This window comes from Parasteatoda tepidariorum, chromosome X2, assembly GCF_043381705.1.
Source record: "Parasteatoda tepidariorum isolate YZ-2023 chromosome X2, CAS_Ptep_4.0, whole genome shotgun sequence".
Classification (NCBI taxonomy): Eukaryota; Metazoa; Arthropoda; class Arachnida; order Araneae; family Theridiidae; genus Parasteatoda; species Parasteatoda tepidariorum.
The window spans coordinates 1,910,447-1,923,053 of NC_092215.1; the positions used below are offsets into that span (position 1 = coordinate 1,910,447).

A 12,607-nucleotide genomic window follows, 5' to 3' on the forward strand; every position below is an offset into this window, starting at 1 on the left:
CTATATATATATATATAAAGACCATAGAAATATTAAAAATGGTGCGCATAAAAATTATTGCAGGAATACAAATGCTGACGAATGACTGGCATTTTAATAAATATTTTACATTCAAACGTCTTGTTTCTTTTCAAATTTAAAGTTAAAATTATGTCAAAACGAAATTACTTTTAAAACGAGAAAAGAATGAATTGCCTTGCAATTAAAACACGAATAAAGTAAATGTCTCCACGAAAAAAAAAACTGCATTAATATTTTCTCCTTTTCATCGACTTCAACTCAACCCAATAAATTCTTTTTTTGTAGGGCTAAGTCAGGGACAAAGTAAATTTTTCATTTAACCTTTTAATTCTATTTCCATCATCATTTGAGGAGGTCTTCTTTTCTTGGATGGTTCTTTTTTTCTGTTTTTCGAGGGATTAATTTGAAGAAGAGTCATCAAAACAAGAAGAGGGGTGAAGTAAGAAAAGGTGACAACAATGTTCTGAATCGTTGTTGTCGATATTAAAGGGGGTGGTCGAAAAAGAAGAGAGAAATAAAAGCAATCAAGAGAAAGAGAATGGCAAGTTCGATCACGATTATATTCCGTCTAATGCGTCGCACTCTGAAATCCCATTCGAATCCCTAGGGATGATTGATGGAAGGGATTTGAGATTTCGGGGATTTAAAAGTGTCTCAAGACCAGCCCTTTGTGGATTCAAATGTAATCATTCCCTTCAGCATGTTCAGCCTTTTTCCTACTGAAGTGTGGAAAAAAATAAAAATTCCTACCTTTTTAGAAGATCCATTTTCTTTATTTTCCTCTTTTTTTAATATAAGACCTTCCAGTTAAGTGCATTTCTTGGACTTAAACAGGGTAAATGCGTAAAAAAAAATATTTTTTATTATTTTTGTTAAAATGTTTTTTATTTTCTTTTTCAGACAATAGCTCATTTCTCTTGATTCTAATTACAGAGTTGTTTTGGATGAAAAACACATATTTACTGCTCATACGAGATGGAGAATGGAGAAACAAAAACATGATTTTTGGTTCAGGAAGTTGTAATTAAGCTTTCTGTAAATAGTTTTGTTGATATGCTTTCTTTTTTTTTCTTTCCCGTTAGAATAATTATATTTGAAAAAAAAATTAAAAAATAAATGAGTTTGTTTTTATTTCGTAACGACGAAAAAAGTTCTCAAATATATACAACAAATAATTTTAGGTTTATATGATACTTGCATAAAATCTTCTTAACAAAATTCTCTTCTAGATCTCATTTAGAAAGACCAATCAAAGCATTATGAAAGAAAGTGTAGTATCTGTAATTAAGATAAATTGAGTCTAGAATATACCTTTAATGGAAAGCATCAATGAAAACGATTATATTTGTTTTAAATAACATGACCTTAATAATATTGTTTACATCCTCAATATTTTATTTCTAATATTCATGCAATTTTTTCTCTTTTTTTCACGTGCATTAAGCAAATGTGTGAAGGTAGAAATTTATTTATTTCAATAAAAAATTTAATTTTTCAGAATTAAAATTCATTTTAGATTAAATTGAGGTCAGAAAATTTTCGTTACAGAAGATTATTAATGGATCTTGGATATTTTCATGTCATTGATTTCAAATCCAGAAATGATTTCTACATTTTTTAAAGATATTTTTGGTATTTTATCGAAAAGTGCGAGTTTAAGAATGCTACATATAACAGCGGGTCGCATAAGTGCTGCGACAAACTTCTGGGCACATCATCAGAAATAAAATTGCGTCAGAATCTAGTTTCGGAAATTTCGTCGTAAGCCACTAGGGGTGCTTTCTTGTTTGCGCTGTTTCTTTGTGTGGTTTTAATAAGGTTATAATAGGAAAGTGTCCTAATCCGCCTATGACGCCATTTCCGGGCATGGGTTTTCATGCAATTTCAATCGTGATTGATTAAGCAACTTCCTCTTATTTATAACGTTTTTAAACTTTTACATTTTTACGAAAATGGGACTGAAAATGTCCTTTAAAAAAATTGTAGCTTTAGAAGCAGAACAAATTTCAGATTTGAAATCCCCATACCCGAATTAGGCCAGATCAAGTATTTGTATAACTGCAACAAAAAATTTGTTCGCTAAGGATACAAATTATTTATTTATATCCTTGGATATAAATAACTTTGAATTATAGATAAAATTAAATATAAAATAAATTTAAGCATATAAATTACTTATTTATATCACTCTTCTAAAAATAGTTATTCTATAAAAAAAAATAAACGTAATTTTTCCAGAAAAGTTTAACTGTGATTTTGACACACTTTAAATTTTAATATAAATGTTCGAAATTATTTCTATCAAAAATTTTTTTTAGTATTGTTATTTATATAGTATTTTTAGCACATGTTATAAATTTTACTTTTTAGGTGCTAAATCTGTATTTTAGTTTAAAAATGAAATCGAAAATTAAACTTAAGTATCAAAATTAAAGCATATTTATGTTTAAGGTGACAAACATTAACATTATCTGTATATGTNAGGTAATATATATATATATATATATATATATATTACATGGAAATACAAAAAATGCAATCGAATTATTTAAAAATAAGAAAACAGTACAATATTTTTATACGCTAATATGACTAGCCATTCTGAAATCGTAATTTCAGCAAGAAAATAGGATGAATTATGCTGAGAAATTAACGGAGGAAATATTTATATTATTCAATACAAACGTTCTATTTATAGGTATTATTAAAATTCAAAATTTCAATAAATAAAATTCGTCCAAATGATAGGCAAATTTTGTTTAGTACATCCTTTTATCTTTTGCTTTTACTGCAGAATTCGTTTGCTATGATATAAACTAAGTATGCTTATAGTAATAGGTCGTAATAATAATAAGATTGCAACAGCATATAATAAATAAAGTACAGAAGAATTTACTTTCATTATAAAATAAAGTATACTGGTATACAAAAAATAAAAACCTACTTTTTTCGATACTATTGGAAGGCCAACTACCAACTGATACTATCAAACAGAAATATCTATTCTATTGAAAAGTAGTATCGAATGAAGATATCGATACTTTTTCAATGTTTCTATCCATAAAATATCATTATCTCAGAATCTTAGGAAGAAAAAAAAAGTGATAATGTGTACGAAGGTGTTGCCTATTTATTTGCTTTCTCTGTTAGAAACAGTCATCGTAATAATGTTTCACAGTTAAGTGTTATATCTCCACTGTTAAATAGCCTCACATTTCAGGTCCATCTTCTGCAACTATCCTATCATCTAGTTGAAAACGATTACTCCAGAATCCAGTTAAAGTGAAATTTTACGATCAGATTTCCCGCACAAATCCCACGAAGGAATTCGTATTTGATTTGTGCATGAGAAATAACTTGAGCAGAGATAATTGTTCCATTGATTTAACGGCTGTTTTAAATGGCCGCTAATTAGAACAGAAGCTGTCTGAATATCTGGCGACCTCAATACTAGAGTTAGTTATTTGGGAAGTCAATTCCCTGAAAAGGAATTTGGAATTCATTTACCAAAAGGTAAAAGGAATTGATGAAAAATTCCAGTTCCTGCCTTGTAATTTATAGGAATCCAATAGTCATGCCTTTCTTTAGATATTTGTCAATTCTCCAGCATTTTATTTGGGGTCGAATTAAACTCCAATCAATATTCTGGCAAATTGGTAAATAGGTTAATAGAATCCATATTTATATTGGAATAAACATACGACTCGTTCTTAAGAAAAACTATTTTCTTATAAAAAGTAAGAAAAATGTTTATTTCATTTTTGTTTAAAAGAAACCAAAATTAAATTTTCGGATGATCTAAAAGTAATAGCAATTGTTTGGATTCTTATTATCAGAAAATTAATGTATTAAGTTAAACCAATTATCACAAACGCCGGGATAGCCTGGTTGGTAGGAGGCTCACGTTTAAATTATCACGTTTCTGAGAACAGGAGTTTGAATCCAGTCGGCCGAAGACTCTCCGTGTAGTAAATGGTTAGAAGTGCACGTTAAATCTGTCAGGTCACAAAGTCCACCATGTTCCCATAGCAAATCACTACCTCTGGGGGGTACTGAATTGGAGATTGATCATTCTCTGGTTGAGATCAAAAGTATGATTTGTGGATGAAAGAATGGGTCCGCCCTATAAACGAGTCTGACGCATGAGTGTGACAGAAGTCGAATTCTTGGCCATAGATGAAGCCACTGGAAAACAAGAACAATCGCACCCCCTCTGCCATAATGGCAGGAGCCAACAACAATACCACAGACTATAAGAAACAAATTTCTCAATAGAGAGACATTTCGAACTAAAAATACATATTGGTCTTTAAGGAATATATGTTAAACATAGGCGAAATATTTTCTTTTCAATCAATCTTTTGAAGGATCCAAAAATAACAAACAGTGTTTGGATTCCTGTTGCCGAAACATTGATATCAGAAATATCAAGCATTTATATTTAAAATAGACCATAGAAAGCAAGTTTCTAAAAAATTTAATAATAATAAGACATTTTACACATCAAAAATTTCAAATTAAGCAACTACTCTTTCTTAAATATACTTAAAACATAAAATTTTTTAGATTCTTGTTGTAAGAAAACTTGATTAAAGTATATCAAATCTCATTTTTGTCATTTTAAAAGCGTATGAAAATGCTTAAATTAAAAATAAATAAATGAATAAAGGTTTAAAGTGAAAATAAAAATAGGTTTCTAAAGAATATATGTTAAAACACAAGCGAAATATTATCTTTTCAGTTAAAAGAAATTTTCAGGTTATTTAGAATGATGCAGAAATAACAAATATTGTTTGAATTCTTTTTTTAAGCACTGATCTCCGAAATATCATGCATTTATTTTTAAAATAGACCATAAAAAGCTCATCGCTTTTTGACCAAATCTTTTTTTTTTCCATTTTAAATAAATAAAAAAAGAAAGAAAACATTAGCTGCATATATTTATTTTTCATGTTTACTTGAATAGTTAGATAATGCAATACAATCTATGCACTCCGAGGGGAAAAAAGTATGATCAAAACTATTAATAATATTACCAAAAAAATTACTTATGTCTAGTAATATTACCAAAAAAATTTGGTAATTTTTAAAGAAGTGAGGAATTTTTCAAATAAAAATTATTTCATAATATGTGATAAATGTCGTAAAATTTGGTAATTTTATCATGATACGTTAGAGCATGGTATAAAAAAATATTTAAAGTATTAGTAAAACATTTAATTGATTCAATTTATTTTTCAGTGTTTTTTTGCTAAATATGTGGTGATAAGAATAATAATTTTGAAAACTATAATTTCCGTTAAGCCATCACCATATGAACGGAAAATTTACCAAATGAATTGTTTAAATAGCGCATAATTTCAGTTTTATGGACCAGAATTACATTTCTTTTTCTTTTTTTTTTTGCTTTACCAGGAATGTCAAACATACGATTGTTTCACCAGAATTTTTTTCTCCGTTCAAAAAATACTACTAATATGTTAATATTATATTTCGTGCCAAGTTGTTTTTTGAAATTAATGTGGAATTCATTCGTGTTAGAACGTTAAGATAAATTGGTTTAGATTACACGTTTTCTACATCGTTAAGTAGTTACTCAAATATTAAAAATTATGGACTGTATATATTTAAATTATTGTTAAGTTATATGACTTGATTTGTTTATTTTATCGCCAAAATAATAGCTTAAAAAAAGTAAATAAGAAAGTATTCAGCTCAAACTATTATTAGTTAGCTGTTTTTCGTCTTTTGCAAAGTCAAGTTGTAATTGCATAACAAAAACAATGCTTAAATTATCGCTAAGGTATATAGTTCACTTTCTTATTTATGCTTTTTCCAACCTCGTTTCTTTTTTTCGAATCCAAGATGGATCATTTATCATTTATGAACGGCAGCAAATGCATGAAACAGTTCTATTGAATTTGACCCGTCAATAACCTAACATAAATTCAGTCGTCAATTCTAATTTCCATCTTTTCTTCGAGGAGTAAAAATATAAAAATAGTAATGTGTTAGTATCATATTTTGTGACATCCGCCATTTTGAAAGATATGATATTCCCCATTTTTTTCTCTTTTCAGGAACCATCTGTCTTTCTTCTTGAACCATTGCATCTTTAAAGTATTCTTGGACATCATATAATCCATCATCGATTTAACAACGACAAATATAATAAAAAAAATATATCAAGGTGTTATTATTTTTTGGTTTTGCACCAAAGCCTTTACACTATATATTGTTTAAGATTGTTATAGTTAAGCTTGCTGAAGTTATAGTATTAATATAGTTCTATAACCCTGTGTTGCAGAATTTTTATTTAATATATTTTTTGATTTTTTTCATTATTTTGCAATAGTTTAGGTCAATATAAATGAAAAACATTATATTTAGAACTTTGACAGTTAATGGTTATAAAAACAATATGAAAAACCGGTGACTTTTTCCGATGAAGATACGACTCCCTTCAAACCAATAATTTTTTTAATTTGCTCTTAATTGCAGTTATTTTGATTTAAGAGAAACAGTTGTTTATCATTCAAATTTTTTTATTTTATAAAATTAATTATTGATACATGTTTGACTCAAATAGTTTTTCCATCTACTTTTTGGATTTTTTATTTTAGTACAAATATAATTCCGTTAATCTAACATATTTTTTAATAACTATTAGAATGTTTTTATTAGTAAAAAATGCTGAATATATTTTTTCTTGTAATTCGAGAGTCAGAAAAAAAATATATAAAAGGGATGTCCCATCTGCGTCAAAGGGATAAAGTAATTTTAATCAACATGGTGAAAAAAAAAATCCTCAAAATTATGTGTTTTTCAGAAAAGTATGAAAGTTATTAATTTTTCTGCAAATAGAAAGAATTAAAAAGAAAAGTATAATTTCGAAAGTGCTTCTCATAGTAAATTGAAGTATCGTTAATTGTTGAAAATTTGACTGATTTCCCAACGTTTGCAAAAAATAAGTATTACATCATTGTTTCGAAGCATTAATTATAACATTAAGTTGCAATATTAGGTAATAATATCAAATAAATAAATAAACAAATATTATACTTATAATAATAAATATTACGTTATAACGTTCAATGGCCTTTTCTAAATTTTCAACGAAGGGTCTATAGAACAACTACAACAATGTATCGTAGACTTAAATTTGCATACAGCGGGTAAGTTTGAAATGATATTATTTGTAGTATATTCTTGAAGTAATTGGGCTAAAATGCATTTGTAGTTTCATAGCAAAAGCAATGAAAAACCCGTTTTTTTATGAAACCAATTAGATAAAAAGCTTTTATTTACTTATGAGCTTTTAATGTATTTTAGATAACCGGTGTTTTCACGTTTTTGAGAAAAATCATTAGAAATGTTATTATATGTTTCAATATTATACTTTGTTTTAATATTATATCTCGTTTTAACCCTTTGATGCAGATGGGAACTGGTGTCTTTTTTATATATATTTCTATTTATATGCTAATTACAAGTAAAAATATAATTTGGTATTTTTTGCTTGCAAAAAACAGTCTAATAGTTACAAGAAAAATTTATTAGATTATTGGAATTAAATTTGCACTAAAGTATAAAATTCAAAAAAAGTATCTTGAAATTGTTGTTTCATTCATATTCATAAATTTATCAATAATTGATTTTGTAGATTTCAATGATGAATAATTTTTTCTCTGAAATCTAAATAACTGCAATAAATGCCAGTTTGAAAAATCATTGTTCGGAAGATTTTATCTTTAATGCAGAAAACGACACCGGTGCTTCATGCTGTATTTCATAACCATAAATTATTAAAACCCTAAACATAATATTTTTCACTTATATTAATACGAAATAATGAAAAATAAGTTTAATAAAAATTCTGAGTCAAGGGAATAATGGTAAATACTCTTGTATGTTGTCTAATGTGTTTAGAAGCTAGTATAGCTCCATAGCATGTCTACAAATATTGCACGTTTCTAAAATGATTATACAAGCTACAAGAATACCAGATCAAATCAAAAATCAATTTGAAAAATTTACTCCATCCCTTCTTTTCCATTGCAAATATGTCGGGTAATTTTAAACCCCGCTTTCTCTTACGGATATCAAACTATTTCATTTACATAGTTTCTTCCTTATTCCAATCACTTACGTTTTATAATTTGTTTATATGAAAGAATCTTAAAATTTGTTTATAAGTTATAAAAGGAAAATATATTTCAGGGTTTTATTATTCATATATATCAATAAATTTTAGCCAGATATCAAATGCTAATGTTTTTTATTTATTTTTAAAGTTTAACATGCGTCTAAAAATTTAAAATTGCCGACTAAAATTGATATTTTCCCTTTCTCTGCTGGTATCAAATAATTTCATTTCCTTAATTATATTCGATTAAGTAATAATATTATCAGCCACTACTAAAATACACTCTTAATTATTCCAGTTTTTTATAGTTTTCATCTTAATTTCCTACATACATTGTTATATATAAATGAATTATAGTGTCTCCATTGTTTATACACATTTAAATTTAAAATGTAGATTTTAGATTCATATTTTTAAGAATTGTTTAGATATAACGTTTTTGTTAAGTAAAAGATGTATGATTACAAAGGAAAATTTCTATTGATTTTCAAACTCCCTACCTTGCTCACTGCCAAAAGATATCAAACTCCTTAAGACACATAGTTATCAACACCTCACTTTTAATTACTCTTTCTTTTTAAATTGTTTTCATCAAGTCATTCAACAAATTGGTAAACAAAAATTAATTTCAGCATTTTCATAATCCGCATGTAATAAAACATAAAGTAAATTTTTTTTTTACTTAAATCACTTAATGTTTTTTCTTCCTTCTCATCTATTCTTAAAATTTTTACCAATGTTAAAATGATAAGATTATAAATGTTGATATCGATTTTAAAACTATTTCCCGTTCCTTTCGATATCGGATATCATTTTCCAAAACCTCTTCCGCCCTATATATATATATATATATCAACAGTTCCACCAGTAAAAACCAAAATGTCTTAATATTCACCCAAATTGTCTTAATATAATTATGAGTTTTGGTTTTGTTCTTCCCTATGATTCATCAAAATTCAAATATCTGAAAAATATTTATCGATGTCATTTATAAATCATAAATGTTATTTACCCTGCTCTGATTAATATTTTTTTTAATAAAATCAAGAGGCAACATTTGAAATCTATTGAAAACTAAATGGATTACAAAAAAAAAATTTTATTCATGAAAATTGCCATAATACAGTTGTGAAATTTCTGGCTTTCAAAAGATTAATAATAAAAACAAATTTAAAAAAATAAAAGAATTGACTTTTAAATTTCTGACTACAATTTATCTTATTTTATTTTATAACCATCGTTGAACAGGCAACAAAATTTTGAGTTTACGACTATCATTATTTAACTCTGTAGCCTTTTAATTTCAAATACAATCCAGAAGACAAGGGAACCTATTCATCTGGGATAAGCTAGCCTAAGTGGAGGACTTTTTGGTGAACTGACCGCAATTTGCGTTACATGGAGGGGAAAATCTCCCCCGGTCAGCCCAAAGGCAAAGGAATTCTAAACCGTATGTCAACATTGTCATTCTGCTCCCTTTTATCAATTTCATTTATCTATTATAAAGTTTATTCCTAATAGAGGAGAAACCTTTTCTTGTAAAGTAATTGAAAATTAAAAAAGAAAAGTCTAATGAGGTGAGAAGTATCATGAAAGAACATTTAACTAAATACACTAGTAATAAGCCTTAAACGTTTAGGTTTAATAATTTTAAAGTTAAATAGAGACAATCAAGAATAAACTTTATTATGGAAAAAACTTTTTGTGAATATTTTAAATTATATAAAAGTACATAATTAGATTTCGAGTGTTTTCAGCATCATGTATGCAATAAATGCTATGTGCAACAAATTTCTCACTATTCTGATAACTTTTTATTTGCATACTATGCTATGCATATCTGTAAATCCATTAATCTTTAGAGGAATCAACCAATTAAGAAAAAGGAAAACCATCAATTAACATGTGATTGTGACTGTGTGTGGTACGCAATATGTATGAAGCAAATTTTGTAGCGTGCATGGTATAATCATTACACTGGGCGCACCCAGAACTGGGTAATCGAATCATCATTACAAAACATCAGCTGAAATATTCTTTTTTGCTTTGAATAATAAAGCATAAGTGTTTCTAGAAAATGCATAAAGTCACCAGAATTGTTAACTTAAGAGTCTTAATGTGTCTTGATTTTATACATTTAGAATTATGCAATTATTTAGTTCTCTTCTAGCATATTTCTAGGAAATTCAAATTAGTTATCTTTATGAAATACGAAATGCATCATACATCACACAATAAATGTATATTTTGCACCTTAAGATAGCTTTTTTTTTCTTATATAACAATTTAATATCTGAACTATTTTAGTATGTTTCCCAAAAAATAAACGTACTCTTTCTACTAATTTATTCTCCAATACTGGGTGTTATCTTTGCGTAAACACAGGTTCCCCGAACTTGAAAAAATCTTCTCACAGTTTTTTTACAACAATTTTTTTTTAATAATGAGAGGAATATATATGTATACATATATTTACATATAGGCAAGTTTTTCGTTGAAATAGTGGTTTTTGAGAAAATCTTTTTTGCGTAGAAATTTAAAATTTTGGCAAAAAGTCCTTTTTAAAACAAACTATTGCAAAAATTTTTGGTTTCAGACATTTAAATATACTTCTAACGTATTTAAGAATTTATACCACGGCTAGAGCTAAAAATTCAAGTGCTGTAGACGCAGAAGTGTGGGATCCCAATTACACATAAGCCATAAATATTTATCTTGTTTGTATACTAAATGTTCTTAATGATTTATTAAGTAGGAGAATTAGAATATATTTAAAGAATTTAAACTGTATTTATTTTAATTTTGTTAACTGTTGTAGACAATTATTATGAAGGAAAAATATTATTTCTAAGATTTATAGAGTATCTAAATAGTTAGAAACTTCTTAGATATTCTGAAATAATTATTCCCTCACAAGGTTTTTTTTTAGATAAACGGTTTTACGGCCTCGAAGTGATTGAATGAGACTAATTTTATTACACCATTTGATTTTCTATAACTTTGGATACGTAATGTTGCGATGTAACATATTTCATCTTTTGTGCCTTCTCATAAGTTAACAGAGAAAAAATAAATGTAATTTGTTTAATGTTATTTTAATGATAAATTTTAAATTTTCGCCGACTGATTTGTGTTCTTCTTTATTAAACTTAGGTTTTCAGTTGAAAACAGTAGACATAATTTATATGTTATTATCTGTGGAAATAAATAACTTTCATTTGAAAAATTTAGCTTTTTTCGAAGGAGTAAATAAATTGTTTGCAATCTCATAAATTATAATTTTCAGCTGATCATAAGTTGTTCTGCGTTAAAACTTTCTTAAAATAAAGAGGCAGTTAAAAAAATGAATGTGTTCTTTGGCAAAGGTCAACAGATTTCGCGCCTTTTAAAAACACAACGCTATCTTTAAAATGAAGTGAAGAAAGGAGGGAAAGGTTGAATGTAAACAAATATAGCGGCTAAGATGAGCCCGTGTGTTTCGTTAGGCGATACTAAAGGCGTCATTTCCAATTGTTCTTGTTGAGAGAAAAGAGATTAGAGACTGCCATCTCTTCCTGTTCGCCAGCCTGTCAGTGATGAAAAATATATTCAGAAATAATTACAGACTCTTTTGAACTCACTTTTCTGTCACAACGATAGTTTTTTGTAAAAAAAATATTTATTACTTATATCTTACTATTATGTATTTTATGAAATAATTCAAAATCATCTAAATTGCACGATTCAATGCTTAGCTTAACCCTTTACACTTTAATCCATTGTATAACGGGAAAAAATCAAGTCATGTTTGAGTAAAATTCTCTATATTCAATAATGACATAAATTGTAAACAATTTATTTGCAAATTTTTTTTTTTACTGTGATTATTTTTAAACAAATAAACAACTTAAAGAACATTTTTGAAGAAAACGAAGAGGTCATATTTTATGCAGAAACATAATTTTTACTTGCAACTGAGGTATATTCTACTGATTTTTAGGATGATCAGTGACTGAATTCCAGAAAACAATAATACTTTAAAACATAAAAATTAACCCTGGTGAACATAAATTATCTATTTCCCATGTTGAATCAAAACGTTAACCAATAACATATGCAATCACCACGTAAGAAAAGAAAAAAAACGTATGGTCAAAACTATCAAAACATGGCTAAATTTACTGTAATTTCGCCTCTATGGGAACACCAAAAGTTTCGGCAATTTTAACAAAAGCACTTTGGCCATGATTTTGGCTAAATCAACCACAATATATAGAGCTATAATGTTTAGTAAATGGGGCAAAATTTAGTAATTTTATCATGACTTTTTAGAGCATAAAAATAATTTATTCAGTTATAAATTTTTTTTCAGATTTGTATTACTTACTAAATGTTTGGTAACAAGTACTATAATTTTGAAAACTAGAATTTTCAGTAAACCATTACTATCTGAAAGGAAAA

At 27.1% G+C, this 12,607-nt stretch overlaps 1 long non-coding RNA gene across 1 annotated transcript in view; it reads left to right on the top strand.

Moving 5' to 3' along the window:
- LOC107447508 (uncharacterized) overlaps positions 1-6,903 on the top strand; it is a 32,241-nt gene extending 25,338 nt beyond the window's left edge. The window contains exon 3 of the long non-coding RNA XR_001584541.3: positions 6,102-6,903. This is a non-coding gene — a long non-coding RNA (uncharacterized lncRNA). The remainder of the gene's footprint in view (positions 1-6,101) is intronic.
- Positions 6,904-12,607: the final 5,704 nt, after the last annotated feature.